Source organism: Malaclemys terrapin, chromosome 11, assembly GCF_027887155.1.
Source record: "Malaclemys terrapin pileata isolate rMalTer1 chromosome 11, rMalTer1.hap1, whole genome shotgun sequence".
In the NCBI taxonomy this organism is placed as follows: domain Eukaryota; kingdom Metazoa; phylum Chordata; order Testudines; family Emydidae; genus Malaclemys; species Malaclemys terrapin.
This window is the reverse complement of record NC_071515.1, coordinates 42,239,563-42,256,872: the sequence shown is the minus strand read 5'-3', so window position 1 is coordinate 42,256,872 and position 17,310 is coordinate 42,239,563. Positions and strand designations below refer to the sequence as shown.

At 46.6% G+C, this 17,310-nt stretch overlaps 1 protein-coding gene across 1 annotated transcript in view; it reads left to right on the top strand.

Annotated features, from left to right (window-relative positions):
- The window catches only part of UBR3 (ubiquitin protein ligase E3 component n-recognin 3), a 217,142-nt gene that overhangs the window by 24,258 nt on the left and 175,574 nt on the right, over window positions 1-17,310 (top strand). The gene's annotated exons all lie outside the window — the stretch shown is intronic.

Here is a 17,310-nt window from a genome sequence, read left to right as displayed (position 1 = left end):
GTATTGCAGCAGTTAAGAAATGCAGAAAACTTATGAATTTATTACTTATATAGGGAAGATGTGCATGAAAAACCAAATTATGTTGTATAGAAGCGTTTTTAAATTTAGTGCTTAAGAGAATTTCATAGTTTGTATATTGCACCAACTCCCTTTTTAAGCTAGTACTTAAGTCTTATTTGCAACTTATCATGCTATTCAATACAGAAAGTACTTTGATTAGTTTCCAGTGTAGCATTTTGTTAACAGTGCAATAAACAGGATGGAATTTTGTTATTTATATGGCTTATTTTTTTCATTAAAAGGAAGTCAATTTAAAACATCACACTATTTTACTTTATTATATGCAACACCTAACATTACTAAAACTAAGATAAAATAAATATTTACTCTGTTTTTCTGTTTCATTTACTATGTGCTCTTGGCTAGTGCAAATTCAGTTTAAGTAGTTGGTTTCCCCCACTTGTTTGTGTGGTCTTTTATGCAGAACATATGAATAATCATTATTTATTTAGATTCTGGTAGTGCTCAAAGGCTATAAATAGGAACAGGGCCCATTGTGCTAGGTGTTGTACAACACACTGGAAAACATGGTGCTGTTCCTGGCAGGTTTATGATCTAATTTGGAACAAGTGTGTGTGACGAACAGTAGGAGGGAAGGGGAAGATGAAGGTAAAATAACAACTAGCCTACTTAACTGCATGATCATATGTCTGGTTTTGTGGAATGAAGCTGAAACTGGAGACAGTGCAGGCTCTGGTGTGAGGAGGGCTGCAGTGATAAGAATGTCTGGGACTTGTGAAAGTGTGCCCTGGCTGTGGCGGCAGCGGCTGCTGCTGCTGTGTGTATTAGGGAGTTTTAAGACTTGTTCCTAGCAGACTAATAGACAAGTTGGCTTACCAGGCTTCATGATGGACCTGTGCTCTGATGGTCTACCTGTGGTGGGGAGCGGCTGGACAGGCCCTGCACTTGCCCTAGCTCCTTGCTCTATATACTTTTGCTGCTCTGGCAGTTAGGGGAGCTGGAGTCTTTGGCCTTGTCTACACTACGAGAGTAGTTCGATTTTACTTAAATCGAATTTTTGGAATCGATATTGCAAAGTCGAACGTGTGTGTCCACACTAAGGACAGTAATTCGACCTTGTGAGTCCACACTAACGGGGAAAGCGTCGACATTGGAAGTGGTGCACTGTGGGCAGCTATCCCACAGTTCCCGGAGTCCCCACTGCCCATTGGAATTCTGGGTGGAGCCGCAAATGCCTTCTGGGTAAAAAAAATGTGTCCAGGGTGCTTTTGGGTAACTGTCGTCATCCGTCCATCACTCCCGCCCTCCCTCCCTGAAAGCGCCGGCGGGAAATCAGTTTGCGCACTTTTCTAGTCAGTGACAGCGCGGACGCCACAGCACTGCGAGCATGGAGCCTGCTGCAACCATCACTGCAGTTGTGGCCGCTCTCAACGCCTCGCAACTTATCATACACCTTTCCCTGAGGCAGATGCAGAAAAGTCAGGCGAGGAGGCTACGTCAACGCGGTGATGTCCTGAAGTCTGAGAGTAGCACAGACCTCTCAGAAAGCAGGGGACCCAGCGCCGAGAACATCACGGTGGCAATGGGTCATGTTGATGCCGTGGAAAGGAGATTCTGGGCACGGGAAACAAGCACTGAGTGGTGGGACCGCATAGTGCTGCAGGTCTGGGATGAATCCCAGTGGCTGCGAAACTTTCGCATGCGGAAGGGAACTTTCCTGGAACTTTGTGAGTTGCTGTCCCCTGCCCTGAAGCGCAATGACACCCGGATGCGAGCAGCCCTGACTGTCCAGAAGCGAGTGGCCATAGCCCTGTGGAAGCTTGCAACGCCAGACAGCTACCGGTCAGTCGCGAACCAGTTTGGGGTGGGCAAATCTACCGTGGGGGTTGTTGTGATGCAAGTAGCCAAGGCAATCGTTGATGTACTGCTGCCAAAGGTAGTGACCCTGGGAAACGTGGAGGCGATCATAGATGGCTTCGCAGCGATGGGATTCCCAAACTGCGGTGGGGCCATAGATGGAACTCACATCCCTATCCTGGCACCGGAACACCAGGCCAGCCAGTACATTAACAGAAAGGGCTACTTTTCCATGGTGCTGCAAGCACTGGTGGACCACAGGGGACGTTTTACCAACATCTACGTGGGATGGCCGGGCAAGGTTCATGACGCTCGTGTTTTCAGGAACTCTGGTCTGTTTAGACGGCTGCAGCAAGGTATTTACTTCCCGGACCACAAAATAACTCTTGGGGATGTGGAGATGCCTATAGTCATCCTCGGGGACCCAGCCTACCCGCTAATGCCCTGGCTCATGAAGCCCTATACTGGCGCCCTGGACACTGAAAAAGAACTCTTCAACTACCGGCTGAGCAAGTGCAGAATGGTGGTGGAGTGTGCTTTTGGACGTCTCAAGGGGAGATGGAGAAGCTTACTGACTCGCTGTGATCTCAGCGAAACCAATATCCCCATTGTTATTGCAGCTTGCTGTGTGCTCCACAATCTCTGTGAGAGCAAGGGGGAGACCTTTATGGCGGGGTGGGAGGTTGAGGAAAATAGCCTGGCTGCTGATTACTCACAGCCAGACAGCCGGGCGATTAGAAGAGACCAGCGGGAAGCGCTGTGCATCCAGAAGGCTTTGAAAGCAAAGTTCCTGAGTGAGCAGGGTAACCTGTGACTTTAAAGTTTGTGTATTGAGAAGCTAAACCTGCCCCCGTTTCTTTACCCAGTTAATGTTGACTATCCTATCCAGTTACATACCCCCTTCACCCCACTTCCAACACACGTTTCAAAATAAAAATAGTTCTACTTTGTTAAAGCACACCGTTTTCTTTAATACTGTATTCGCGGGAATTTTTTAAAACTGGGACGCAGACTGTGGTGCGGAGCGGGTGTACTGTAGTGGCGCGAATGCAGCTTCTAAACTCAAGGATTGACAGGCTCCGCTGCGGTGGGATGGTTGTTTCAACGGAGCCTGTCACCCCTCCTGATAGGGACTGTGTGTATGGGGGGGTCTATGTGACTTTGTGGCAGGGGGAGGACGGTTACAGATCCCCTGCTGTGTGGCTCTGTGATCCTGCCTAAGGACCGCCGCTTAAGATCTGTAACTGCCCTCCCCTGCCACAAAGTCACAGAGCAACCCACCCCCCACCACATAACATGAAAACAACCTCCCAGACTAACCAGGGTAACTAGTCACTGCATCACTGCACTATGTATGTGCCCTGCTGCTGTGCCTGCCCCCGACTATATACCCTGCCAAAGGTGACTGTCCTGTCGAATTACCAACCCCCTATCCCCCCCTCCTCCAAAAGAACATGATGGAAACAGTAGTTAACAGAAACGTATTTTTTACTATCAACCAAACATGGAACTGGGAAAGTGAAACTTGGACGGGGGCTTGTGTCAGGCGGGAAGGAAAGAACTTGTCAAATTTTGGGGAATGAGAGCCTTCTGCTGCTCGAGCTCTCTGCAGGGGTGGAGTGAGAGTTAGCAGGGACTCTGCCGCCTCTCCTTCTGTGCACTTTGGGTGAGGGGAGTATGGGACTTGGTGGCGGGGGAGGGCGGTTAGAGATGGACTGCAGCGGGGCTCTGTCCTCCTGCCTCCGTTCCTGCAGAACATCCACAAGGCGCCGGAGCGTGTCCGTTTGCTCCCTCATTAGTCCAAGCAGGGTTTGAGTCGCCTGCTGGTCTTCCTGACGCCACCTCTCCTCCCGATCCATGTTGGCTTGGTGCATTCGGGTCAAGTTCTCCCGCCACTGGGTCTGCTGTGCTGCCTGGGCTCTGGAGCAGGCTATAAGCTCCGAGAACATGTCCTCCCGTGTCCTCTTCTTCTTATGCCTAATCCGCGCTAGCCTCTGGGAGTGTGATGACAGGCTAGGTTGTGAGACAGTCGCAGATGGGGCTGTGGGAATGGGAAAAAGGGAGTGAATTCCTCAGAAAGATAAATGTAGTTGTGAACAAAGAACATAGTCTTTCTCTGTGAACAAGACCATGCACAGCACCTATCACATGCGCACTCAGCACAAGGTCGAATTCTCGGCCTTCGCATTCAGTGCCTGGGGTCTTCTACAGCACATTTGAGAAGCCTCTCAGGAGAACGGAATTTCTGTTGCAGGCAGACATGGTAAGCCATAGACTTGTGGCAGCTTAAAACTTTAATATTAGCAATGGCCTCATTTCACATTGAAATCAATGTCGGTCCCTGCTGCCAGCAATTCGGCAAGCAGGAAGTCTGCTCCTGTCCCACACCCTCGCGGCTGTCCCCGGGAACGATCCCTTTCGGCTGCCCCTCTCCCGCCTCCACCGCGTGGCTGCAAACCAGCGGTTACAGTTCTGTAAAGGAACGGCAAAGCAGTCCCAACACTAACATTCCCCTACCTCATTCAAAGCAGGTCATCATGAGCGACATCACCCTCATGAGGATCTCTGACAGCGAGAAAGAGCGAATGCTCCGGGAAAGCCTGCAAAGACCAGGGCCGTATGCCGCCATGCTGTGCAGAGCAATGATTCCAGAGTACTTGCTTGTCTCGTGGCGTGGCAACGTGTCCTACTACGGAGGACCCAATAAGGCCGCTCTCCCCAAGAACCTAATGCAGCGGATTTCCAATTACCTCCAGGAGAGCTTCCTCGAGATGTCACAGGAGGATTTCTGCTCCATCCCCGGACATATAGACCGCATTTTACTGTAGCTGCTGTAGCAGTGACTAACCAGTAGAGCGGCTTGGGCAGGACAATCATGCAAAACCGGACATTGCTAGATTTTTTTTCAATAGTTGCACTGCCCATGACTGAACCGTTAAGCTAATCAAACTAATCATGAGAAACCCATTTTTTAAATTGTTAATATTCCTGTTCTGTTACAAATAAATGTTTAGATTTTTACAACACTTACTGGCTGATCCTTCCCCAGATTCTGTGTCCGGGGTAACGGCTGGGGAGGGTTGGTAGGGGATCTCTGTAAGGGTGATGAAGAGATCCTGGCTGTCGGGGAAATCAGCGTTGTGAGCGCTGTCGACTGCCTCGTCCTCCTCATCTCCTTCCTCATCTTCCCCGTCCGCTAACATGTCCGAGGATCCAGCCGTGGACACTATCCCATCCTCAGAGTCCACGGTCACTGGTGGGGTAGTGGTGGCGGCTGCACCGAGGATGGAATGCAGTGCCTCGTAGAAACGGGATGTCTGGGGATGGGATCCGGAGCGTCCGTTTGCCTCTTTGGTCTTCTGGTAGCCTTGTCTCAGCTCCTTGATTTTCACGCGGCACTGCGTTACATCCCGGCTGTATCCTCTCTCTGCCATGTCTTTAGAGATCTTCTCGTAGATCTTTGCATTCCGTCTTTTGGATCGCAGCTCGGAAAGCACGGACTCATCGCCCCACACAGCGATGAGATCCAAGACTTCCCGATCAGTCCATGCTGGGGCCCTCTTTCTATTCTGAGATTGCACGGCCATCACTGCTGGAGAGCTCTGCATCGTTGCCAGTGCTGCTGAGCTCGCCACGATGTCCAGACAGGAAATGAGATTCAAACTGGCCAGACAGGAAAAGGAATTCAAATTCAAATTTTCCCGGGGCTTTTCCTGTGTGGCAGTTCAGAGCATCCGAGCTCGTACTGCTGTCCAGAGCGTCAACAGAGTGGTGCACTGTGGGATAGCTCCCGGAGCTATTAGCGTCGATTTCCATCCACACCTAGCCTAATTCGACATGGCCATGTCGAATTTAGCACTACTCCCCTCGTCGGGGAGGAGTACAGAAGTCGAATTAAAGAGACCTCTATATCGAACTAAATACCTTCGCGGTGTGGACGGGTGCAGGGTTAATTCGATGTAACGGCGCTAACTTCGACATAAACGCCTAGTGTAGACCAGGCCTTTGAAGCTCCTCCACCAACTGTCCAGAAGAGAATGCAGAGGGAACTGCCTGATTGCGGTGGGGGTGGAGAGGGGATTTGTTGGGACTTTAATGTGATTTGTAAAACTATAACAGTTGTGGAGACTTGGGCAGGTGTCTGCCTGAAATTGCTTCTGACACTTTATTTTATTTAGAAATTGACAAGGGAAATTCAAAGACAAAAAAGGCAGGGTAATGTGAAAGGTTGTGAAATCAAATGATCGAGTCAAGAAATCCTAAAGTTAAGGTTTCTGATGAAATGTTAACATTATCATGTTGATGATACATAGTATCTCTTATTCCTATTTTATTTTTTAAAGGTGAACTGTCATATACCATTTATTATTGTATACCATAAACTGTATTGAATGTGCAACATGGCAGAGGAAATTGCAGGGAAAAATCTCGATATATTGTGATTATAAATCTGAGAAAACATTGTAACTAAGGTTGCAGTGACATTTCCATGGTAAACCTCTGTTTTCATTAATTATAACTTCCTCAAAAATTCTTTCAGCAGAAGCTTTATGTGCTTGGTCTTAGCTCAAGGATGTTTCTGAAAAAGGTATTCTTTTTCGCGTGATTGCTCATGCACGCGACGCGTGCACGATAGCCGGAAAACTTTTCTCCAGTGGTACCCGTCGGGTCAGCTGTGGAGACTCTCTGGAGTGGCGCCTTTTTGGCGATGTACATATGTTCCTGCCGACCTGCTGCCTGCTCAGTTCCTTCTTGCCAGAATACTCTGACAGAGGGGGGAGGTGGGCGGGATTTTGAATGGACATGAGCAACACATCTCGAAGAACAACAGTTACGAGAAGTAAGTAACCGTTTTTTCTTCTTCGAGTGATTGCTCATGTGCATTCCAATAGGTGACTTCCAAGCAGTTACCCAGGGGGAGGGGTCGGAGTTCACCTGATCGCTGAGTGCAGGACTGCCCTACCAAAAACAGCATCATCCCTCGCCTGCTGGGTGATGGCGTAGTGTGAAGTGAAGGTGTGGACTGAAGACCATGTTGCCACCTTGCAGATATTCTGGATAGGGACCCACGTCAGGAATGCTGCGGACGCTGCCTGCACTCTGGTGGAGGGGCTGGAACTTTAGCCAGGTCCTAGCAAGTCCTGATACAGGACATGATCCATGATGAGATGCGATGTGATGAGATCAGGAGCCCTCTTTTTCTTTCTGAGATTGCAATAAAGAGCTGCGGTGATTTATGAAACGGCTTTGTGCATTCAATGTAAAATGCCAAGCCACGTCTAACGTCCAAGGAATGGCTTTCTCTGAGGTGCCGGGGTGTGTAGCCCCAGAGACTTCAGAGTTGCCCCCGAGTCCTTCAGGCTATGCAGGCGTGTGTCCGTATTTTGAGCGAACAGGCCCTCGCAGTCAAAGGGGAGGTCCTGTATGGTGTTCCGGACCCCTGGTGGAATACCCAAAATCTGGAGCCACGCACTGCACCTCATTGCAATGGTGGTGGCCATGGTTCAAGGCGCAGAGTCCGCAACATCCAGTCTGAAAGGGGAGTGCAAAGAATACAAAAATGAACCTCAACAAGTTACTGGTGAAGGGAATAGGGACAGGGAAGGACAACAGTATTTCCCTTTGTCTTTGGGTTTGTAACTCAAAAAAACAAACAACCCCCCCCAACCCTCAATTAAATGTCTCCCGTTAAATGGGATTTGCACAGCTCTGACTAATGAAATGTCTCTTTCTAACATACTCACGTTCTCAAATATGATTATCAGAGAATTTATAGTAGTAAAATATTCACAAAGGAAAAATCATGCAGCATAAGACATATAAAAAGTAATATATTTTCCTATCTAAAAAGACGATATTTGTGGTACTAGAGTGCTTTGTAGTAATAGAAACTAGACCTGGAAATGACCTATTAGTTATCTTGTCTCTCAGTCTTCTAGTACAGAATTTTACTTTTCAGTCTGTTTTCTGTTGCCTCACTATGGCGGAAGATGCCTAAAAATAAAGGTAAAATATATATTTCGATATATTGTCTACCTTAGAGGCTGTTACTTCTCTAATGCCTTGTTACAGCACTTGAGACGACTAGCTACAGTATTCTTGTCAGTTCCAAACATTGGAACTCTTGGACTAGTGGCAGTGTTCTAAGTGGAAGGTCCAGTATGTGGAATATGCTCAGTTTCCTAGTGTATCAAAATACAGTTTTGATCGTCTTCAGGGTGTTTTGAAATGTGTGACTATTTAGTCAAGCGTTTGCTTAACTGATGCTCCAGCCATGGGGCTCTTACAGTAATATGGCAGGATTGATTATGGAATAGCTTATTCTTCTGTTTTCCCAGTGAATCTATTGTACATGTAACCCATTGGTGAGTGTTATAGGTCCACCTCTGTGTTAAGTAAAAGTTACAGAACCCTGGCTCTAGCTGTAGCAGCTCGTGCTTTTAGTCTTTAGGTTCCTGGTTCAATTTACAGGGTGTTGGCTAAGATACACATTAAAAAAAAAAAAACCATGACAGGTTAGGAGAGCTGTAAATAGAGAATAGGACCGATATTTCAGGATTTGAAGTACCAGATGGTGGTAGAACAAGCTTTCTGGAACATGGGTAAAAGAAATGTCTGGCAGTCAGCACTATAAACCCAAAGGCTGCTTTAACTTGTTTTATTTTGAAACCAGGCTCATGTGTTTAATTTGCTTTCTAGATTATCTTGGTTTAGATTCAGTCTTGGTCCTGATTTTTAAAGACAACAATGGACTGGACTAGATGTAACTAAGGACCACTCCTCTCTGGAGCAAGGACCTACTGTGATCTTCACTGTCTGATGGCTTTCTGCTGTTACTTAAGATGTTGATCTTTAAGCTATAAAGCCAGAGTATCAAACACCTGGACTGGGGGCTGGGTCCACCCTGCTTTTTATGTTTATGTGCCTATCTGGCATATTTAGACTGCAGAATCTAAGCTCCCTTTTGATAAAAGGGCAAGTTTGTGGCCCTCAGGAGTGCACAGATAACCTTGAAAACATGAACTGAGTGTGAACTGGTGTGGTGTAGTCTTAAGGCTTGTGTACACTTAAAATGCTGCAGTAGTGCAGTTGCCCTGATGCAGCTGCACCACCGTAACGCTTCAGCAAAGACCCTGGGTTCTCAAACTAGGGGTCATGATCCCTCAGGGGATCATTGAGGTGGTTATGAGGGGGTTGCGAGCTGTCAGCCTCCACTCCAAACCTCGCTTCACCTCTAGCATTTATAATAGTGTTAAATATAAAAAAATGTGTTTTTAATTTATAAGGAGGTCACACTCAGAGACTTGCTGTGTGCAAGGGGTCACCAATACAAAATTTTGAGAACCACTGGTGAAGACGCTACCTATGCTGACAGGAGGGCTTCTCCCATTGGCATCGGTAATCCACCTTCCCGAGAGGCGGTAGCTATGTCAATAGGAGAGACAACCTCCTGTTGACATAGTGCTGTCTATCCTGGGAGTTAGATCAATATAACTGCGTCGCTCAGGGGTGCTGAGCAATGTAGTTATACTGATGTAAGTTGCTCGTGTAGACCAAGCCTCCCTGAATCTACAGACAGCTTGAAACAATGGCTCTGAGAAGTGTGATCTCCCCTGCCCCCATTATTCTCTTTGGAGTGGCAACTCTAAAGACTAATGTCAGCTAAATGTCAGCATTAGCTGTTTCATTGCTCATCACTTCAGCAGATGGGATGAAGGAAGGGGTAGGAGTAAAACTCAGGAGGTGGAAACTGAGAAGGGAAGGAAGTGTAGGGGGGAAAAAAGGATAGATACAAAGACAGAGAAGTGGGAGAGAAACTGAAGAAAGGAAGAGAGACAAAGCGCAGCATATTTTCCCATTAATGCTGAGTGTGACAATAACATAGTTTAGTTACTACTTAATGGCTATATTTTACTCCTGATCATTGTTCAAAGCTTTCATAGACATTGTGGATTGAGGAGAGTACAGTAACTCCTCGCTTAACGTTGTAGTTATGTTCCTGAAAAACGCGACTTTAAGCGAAATGATGTTAAGCGAATCCAATTCCCCATAAGAATTAATGTAAATGGGGGGGGGGGGGGGGAGTTTAGGTTCCAGGGAAATTTTTTTTTCACCAGACAAAAAACTATATATTATATAGATATACACACAGTATATGTTTTAAACAAACAAATTCACAGCTATGATGATTATGAAGCTTGGTTGAGGTGGTGAAGCTATTTGGTGGACGAGGGAGGGATATTTCCCAGGGAATGCCTTGCTGCCAAATGATAAGCTAGCATTCGGCTGAGCCCTCAAGGGTTAACACGTTGTTAATGTAGGCTCTCGCACAAGGCAGCACGAACACGAGGGAGGGGAGACAGCATAGCAGACAGAGACAGAGACACACCTTGTGTGTATGAGAGAGAGAGAGAGAGATGCACACTGTCCCTTTAAGTAAGCTGACCCACTCTTAAGTGTATTGTCTTTTTAAGTGGATCAGGAAGTTGAGACAGCAGCTGCTGCCCCAAGCTCTCTCTGTCTCTCTCCTTCAGAGACCCCTCCCTGCTCTATATGGAGAAGGAGTAAGCGGGGTGCAGGAGCAGGGGGGATGGGGACACCCTGACATTAGCACCCTCCCACCCCTGCACAGCAAGCAGAAGTCTCTGGGAGCAGCTGCAAGGCAGAGGGCAGGAGCAGCACATGGCAGTGTGGGGAGGGACAGCTGATCTGCCAATTGATAGCCTTCTGGGTGGCTGCAGCACAGGGAACTTAGGGGAGCAGAGAGCTGATGGGGGGGGGGGGGGCGGGCAGAGGGAGCTGCTGGTCCACCGTGGTTCCAAGCCCCCACCAGCTAGCTGCAATGGGCTGCTCTTCCTGCAAGCAGTGGACAAAGCAGGCAGCTGCCAAACAACATTAGAAGGGAGCATTGCACAACTTTAAACGAGCATGTTCCCTAATTGATCAGCAATGTAACAACGTTAACCGGGGCGACTTGAAGTGACGAGTTACTGTATGTTTATATTCCCAGTCCATGAACCACAGATATGGAATGTGTCTCTTTCTACAGAATGATTTTGGCACACATACTGTAAGTTTTGGGATCTGGTTATCTGGGAAGTAATCCAATGTCTGGATCTCCCTCAGTTTAAATAGGAGGGGACTGCTGAGATGATCCCCTTTTTTTTATTAATTTAATTTTAAATTAAAATTTTTTTTTTTTATGAAGGGTCATTCACTGTGGATGGAATTTGCTTTCCTTCTTGATCTTGCAGAGCCCATATTAAAAAAAAACCTTTCAAATTTGCTATAAATCACATTTTTGGGGCGTTTAGGGAGGAGACATGCCTCATATCCTTTAGCTCCAGGTAGATCAGTTGTGGGTTAGTTGCAATGGGCCTGATTCATGAGTGGATCTCACATTTGGAAAGGCTTCCTAGGAGCAGAATTATTTCTGGAGAAGGGAAGGAGGTGTCAGCAGCATAGGGTGGGTTGGAGGTTGTGCTCTACATGCATATTTGCAGGCTTTTAGTTACAAGGATCTTCAGAACACCAGTGTGAGATGCTTACCTACAAAAATACATTTGAGGAACATAAAAATTAAAAATGTACAGCGGACTGATTAAAGTGATAAGGATATAAAATATACATCATTCTAAATAATAAACTTATAATTGCTGGTGTGCCTTTAAATCTTACAAATTTTTTGATTGACCTTGGAAAAACCTCATATAAAAAGGCTGTGTACTTGGGATAAAAGAGAAACTGAATATCTTAACATTCTAAGTGAGGTATTGATCCTCCAACGTAAAGGTTACTAGGAGTTCATTTTCTGCCAGCATGGCCCTCCATCTGTAGGCAGTAATACACATGAGTACACTGTGCACCTGTTCCTAAATTCCTTTTCACTGGCTTTGTGTTTAACCCACAGACAAGAGATCACAGACACATCACCTGGTTTGTCTTCCTCCTCTGAGGGCACTTTTGTTCCCAGGGATGAACAAGCAATAGTTGTAGCCCTCTAAATCAACAGACTAACCTCAACTATAGTTGCACTTAAGCAATGCATTATTTGTTCAATAAAAGAGAAAACAAATGAGATGAGTAATAGTATAAAGAGAGAAAACTTACTCTTGTAAAGATGAAGTTATTGGAAACTGGGCTGCTGTGAGCTGGGAAATATTTGAAAATTGTCTTAATGCACAGTTGATCCTTGAACTTGACAGCCTCTCTGTTTTTGGCCTAAAAGTCTGATACCTGCTTCCTTAGAACTGATTTTTCTTTTTGTAAGCCCCTTCCTGTATTACTTTATACATATATTTTTAGACTCCTTCCAGGGTTTTAGCCTTTTTTTTTTTTTTTTCCTGGTCTGGGTAAACATCCCAGATGTGTGATTTTTGAAGACCCTTGGTAACACTAACTTGGCAGAATGCAAGTGGGCCTGATTCAGTGCTCATTGAGATCCGTGGGAGTTTTTCCATTGACTTCAGTGGACATTGGATTATACCTGTGGCCTAAGGAATCCTCCAGGCTTGCGGTGCTGTCATCTGCAGGGCTTCTCAACAAGGACAAGAGGAGTGGCTTTTAGTAAGCAATATGCATAGTTAAGTTGATGCAGGATCAGCCTATTATTCTTTTGTAGATATCTCTGAATTGCTACACAGTCAAAGATAGGGCATGGTGTGAATCCTTACACTCACACAAGTTGTTCTGCTGATGTCAGCAAGCCTGCTTCTGTGATTAAGGGCATGGCTACACTTGCAGATGTAGAGTGCTGTGAGTTAAACCCGCCTTCGGAGAGCACAGTAGGGAAAGTGCTGCAGTCTGTCCACACTGACAGTTGCAAGCGCATTGGCGTGGCCACATTTGTGGCACTTGCAGCAGCATTGGGAGCAGTGCGTTATTGGCAGTTATCCCATAGAGCACTTTTTCCCATTCTGGTGCTGTGGCTTGTGGGAAGGGGGCGTGGAGTGTGGGGCATTCTGGGTACTGTCCCAACGCCCCATGATGCATCGGTTCGCATCCCAGCATTCCCTTTGCTTCCATCCACATTTGGCGCCATCTTTCAATGTTTTTTGTACTGAGCACTCTTGTTTTCCCTTTCGGTCTGAGGGAATGGAGCCTGAACTGCTGAGGAGTATGCTGACGAGTCTCGCCAGCACGTCACGTTTGGCAATCGAGTTACTCCTTATGATCCAAAGTGACAGTGAGAGCTCCGACAATGATATCGACTTGAGTAACGCATATGACATGAGTTTGCTTGTGGCATTCACGGACATGCTCACCACCGTGGAACGCTGCTTTTGGGCTCGGGAAACAATCACTGAATGGTAGGATCACACTATCATGCAAGTCTGGGATGACGAGCAGTGGCTGCAGAACTTTCGGATGAGAAAAGCCACTTTCATGGGACTGTGTGAGGAGCTCGCCCTCACCCTGTGGCGCAAGGACACGAGATTGAGAGCTTCCCTGACGGTGGAAAAGCAGGTGGCTATTGCAATCTGGAAGCTGGCAACTCCAGACAGCTACCGATCGGTCGCTAACCAGTTTGGAGTGGGAAAGTTGACCGTTGGAATCGTGTAGATGCAAGTTTGCAGGGCCATTAGTCACATCCTGCTCAGAAGAACTGCAATTCTGGGTAATGTGCATGACATTGTGGCTGGCTTTGCACAAATGGGTTTCCCTAACTGTGTAGGGGCGATAAATGGCATGCATATCCCAATTCTGGCACCAGCCCACCTAACCTCTGAATTCCTTCATCGGAAGGGGTATTTCTCTATGGTTCTCCAGGCGCTTGTGGATCACCGTGGGCGTTTCATTGACATTAACACAGACTGACCCGGAAAAATGCATGACGCACACATCTTTCAGAACACTGGCCTGTTCAGGAAGCTGCAAGCCGGGACTTTTTTCCCAGACCAGAAGATCACCGTAGGGGAAGTCGAAATGCCCATTGTGATCCTTGGAGACCCCACTTACCCTTTAATGCCATGGCTCATGAAACCCTACACAGGGAGCCTTGACATCAGCAAGGAGCGGCTCAACAAGAGGCTGAGCCGGTGCAGAATGACTGTGGAGTATGCTTTTGGCTGTTTAAAGGGCCGTTGCCACTCTCTGTATTGGAAGCTGGACTTGGCCGATAACACTGCTCTACAGCCAAAATGCTTCTGAAATAAATGTAGTCAAACTTTACTGATTCTGGGTCACTGAGAACGAAAATGATGCTTAAAATTGTTGATTGGCTCTAGTTTTCAGGATATGCTATTGGGTCAGTATATACGACCCTTGACTTGGGAATGGCAGAGGATAAGTGAGTTATAAAGGGAAGGGATCTCAATTTAAACCAGAAATGACTAAAATACATCTTTGACTGGATCTATGAATAAATCTATGACCGGGTTTGGACAGTACTTGCTTTTTAGGCAAAACAATGAATGATGCAATCTGAATCTGGTATTGTGTCATACATGATATGAATTGCATCATGTTATTCCTAGAAGTCATGGATGATGCAATCATAACGAAGCTTACATCACTCTGCTGAACAAATTGCCCTATATCAGCTCTAGAAATCATACAGTGTCATGCTCTTATTTGTCAGTGTTTAATTTTGCAAAGGGACACATTTCTGTTTAGCCAAAGTGAGCAGAGATGCCTCGTACTTGTGTGAACAGTGCAGATAACTTCTGCTATGTTTGTGGTGAAGTGACTTTTTTGCATCACAGAAGCGCAGTATAATCACTATGGTTAAGAAAGCCTATCACCTTTATTTTGGCTGCAAAATTGGAGATCAGGACAAGAGGTGGGCCCCACATATATGCTGCAACACTTGTGCAACAAATCTTCGCCAGTGGTTGAACAGGAAAAGGAAATCTATGCCTTTTGCAGTGCCAATGATTTGGAGAGAGCCAACAGATCATACCAGCAATTGTTACTTCTGCATGGTGCCTCCAGTTGGGAAAGGTGTGTCAAAGAAGAAAAAGTGGATTGTGCATTATCCAAACATTCCATCAGCTATACGCCCAGTACCCCACGGAGAAGGACTGCCAGTTCCTGATGCACCAGAATCATTCTCACTTGAGTCAGACGAGGAAGAGGATGAAACTTCTGGTCCTGAACCATCAATGTCGCAGGACCCACATTTTCTCCCATCCTCCTCCTGTGAAGCACACCTCATAACACAAGATGAACTGAATGACCTTGTCAGGAATTTGGAACTACCCAAGAGTAAGGCAGAGCTGTTGGGCTCCAGACTACAGCAGTGGAATCTCCTGGCAGGTGATGTTAGGGTTTCCATATTCCATGACCGTCAAAAGGATCTTGTCCCATTCTTCTTCATGGAAGGTGATCTTGTAGCCTGCAACAACATCGATGGTGTGATGGTAGCCCTCAACATCGTTCATGATCCAGATGAGTGGAGACTGTTCATTGATTCATCGAAGACGAGTCTTAAAGCTGTTTTACTGCATAATGGCAATGTTTTGCCATCAATTCCAGTTGATCATGCAGTCCATATGAAGGAAACCTATGACAACATGAAACAACTTTTGAGGTGCATAAACTATGACCAACATCAGTGGCAGCTTTGTGGCGATTTGAAGGTTATTGCTCTCTTGCTTGGTCTGCAGACTGGATACACAAAGTACTGCTGTTTTCTCTGCGAATGGGATAGTCGTGCAAGAGATTCCCACTACATCAAGAAAGATTGGCCACTCCGACAGTCATTGGAGCCTGGGAGGAAAAGTGTTCAGCATCCACCACTTGTTGAATCAAGGAAGATTTTGTTACCATCCTTACACATCAAGCTGGGTCTGATGAAGAACTTTGTCAAGGCCATTGACAAAACACAAGCAGCTTTCAAGTACCTCCGTGGAAAATTTCCCAGGTTAAGTGAAGCTAAGATAAAGGAAGGGGTCTTTGTTGGTCCTCAGATTTGTGAACACCAGGACATTGCAACAATGGAGAAATGCTATCAGGGCAAATGGAGCCCATCAATGCTTGCAGACTATTGCTGGACAGTGACAAGAGATGCTCCATTTAATGAATACAAGAGACAAGCCAAGTAGACACTGAATAGGACTAAACTATATACATAATAGTTTTTGCCTTTTGTTTCATAATACATTTTATTTATATAACCCTTTTGCTGATTTTTAAAGTGTTACATAAACAGGACAGGTGAAATATTATCCTGTAAAGTAACCATAAACACATGAAAAGACCTAGGTTTACAATTCATGATTAAAACTCTATCTACACAATATACATAGACAAAAGATAAAAACTTAAGTATCTTAGAAACAGTAGCCAATCAGTTTTTTTGTCATATTTGGTGTTTGTCCTTCCCCAAGCACCGTCCGCTGCCACTGGCTACCTTCCTCCTGGCTTGAGAACAGCTCCTGGCTGCATGCATCTAGGGATTCTGCGGGTCTTCCTCCGCCTCAGCACCCTCGCTCCCACTTTGCTGCTCCTCCTCCTCCTCCTGCCTTGTTGCACTGGGGTCTGAAGTGTCCATGGTGGTCCCTGGAGTGGAGGTGGGGTCGCCCCCAAGTATCGTATCCAGCTCTCTGTAGAAACGGCAGGTCGCTGGGGGAGCACCCGCGTGGCTGTTTACCTCACGGGCTTTGTGGTAGGCATTCTGCAGCTCCTTCACTTTAATCCTGCACTGCAGTGCATCCCAGTCATGGCCCCTTTCCATCATGTCCCTTGATATCTGCCCGAAGGTATCGTAATTCCTACGGCCGGAGCGCAGCTGGGACTGGACAGCTTCCTCCCCCCAAACACTGATGAGGTCCAGCAACTTGCCATTGCTCCATACTGGGGCTTGCCTGGCACGTGGAAGCATGGTCACCTGGAAAGATGCGCTGATAGCACTCCACGCTTGGCTGAGCAAACAGAAAAGGATTTTTCAAAATTCCCAGAGAATTTAGAGGGCGGGTCTGACGGTTGGTCACCTGAGGGCAGGACAGTAGAGTTCAAAGTGATGACCGGAGTGGCTAGCACAGACATTGTGGGACACTTCTGGAGGCCGATCAGAGCACACTATAGGACCAGGGCGTCCATACTGGCGCTGTGGTGCTTCAGCGGTGCCGCAGCAAACATTTTTCTACTCGCCGAGGTGGAGTACCAGCAGCGCTGTAGCCGCAGAGTCAGAACGCTCTACGTGCCTTGCCAGTGTGGACGGGGGTGAGCTAGTGTGCCCGGGGCTCCTTTATTGCGCTGTAACTCTCAAGTGTGGCCAAGGCCTAAGGGTCTGAAGGATTAGTCCCTCTCTTTGACTGTGTAGTGATTCAGATATTTCACAGAAGGATTTAAGCGGAGATTTGTAGTTAGATTCCTCCCTCTTCTCCCCCCCCCCCCGTTAAATTAAAAATTGGTAGGAGGTGCGGGAGAGAGATACTTTAGGATTATTCCCCCCCGAATTAAGCCTGCAAATTCGTGAACTAAAATAAC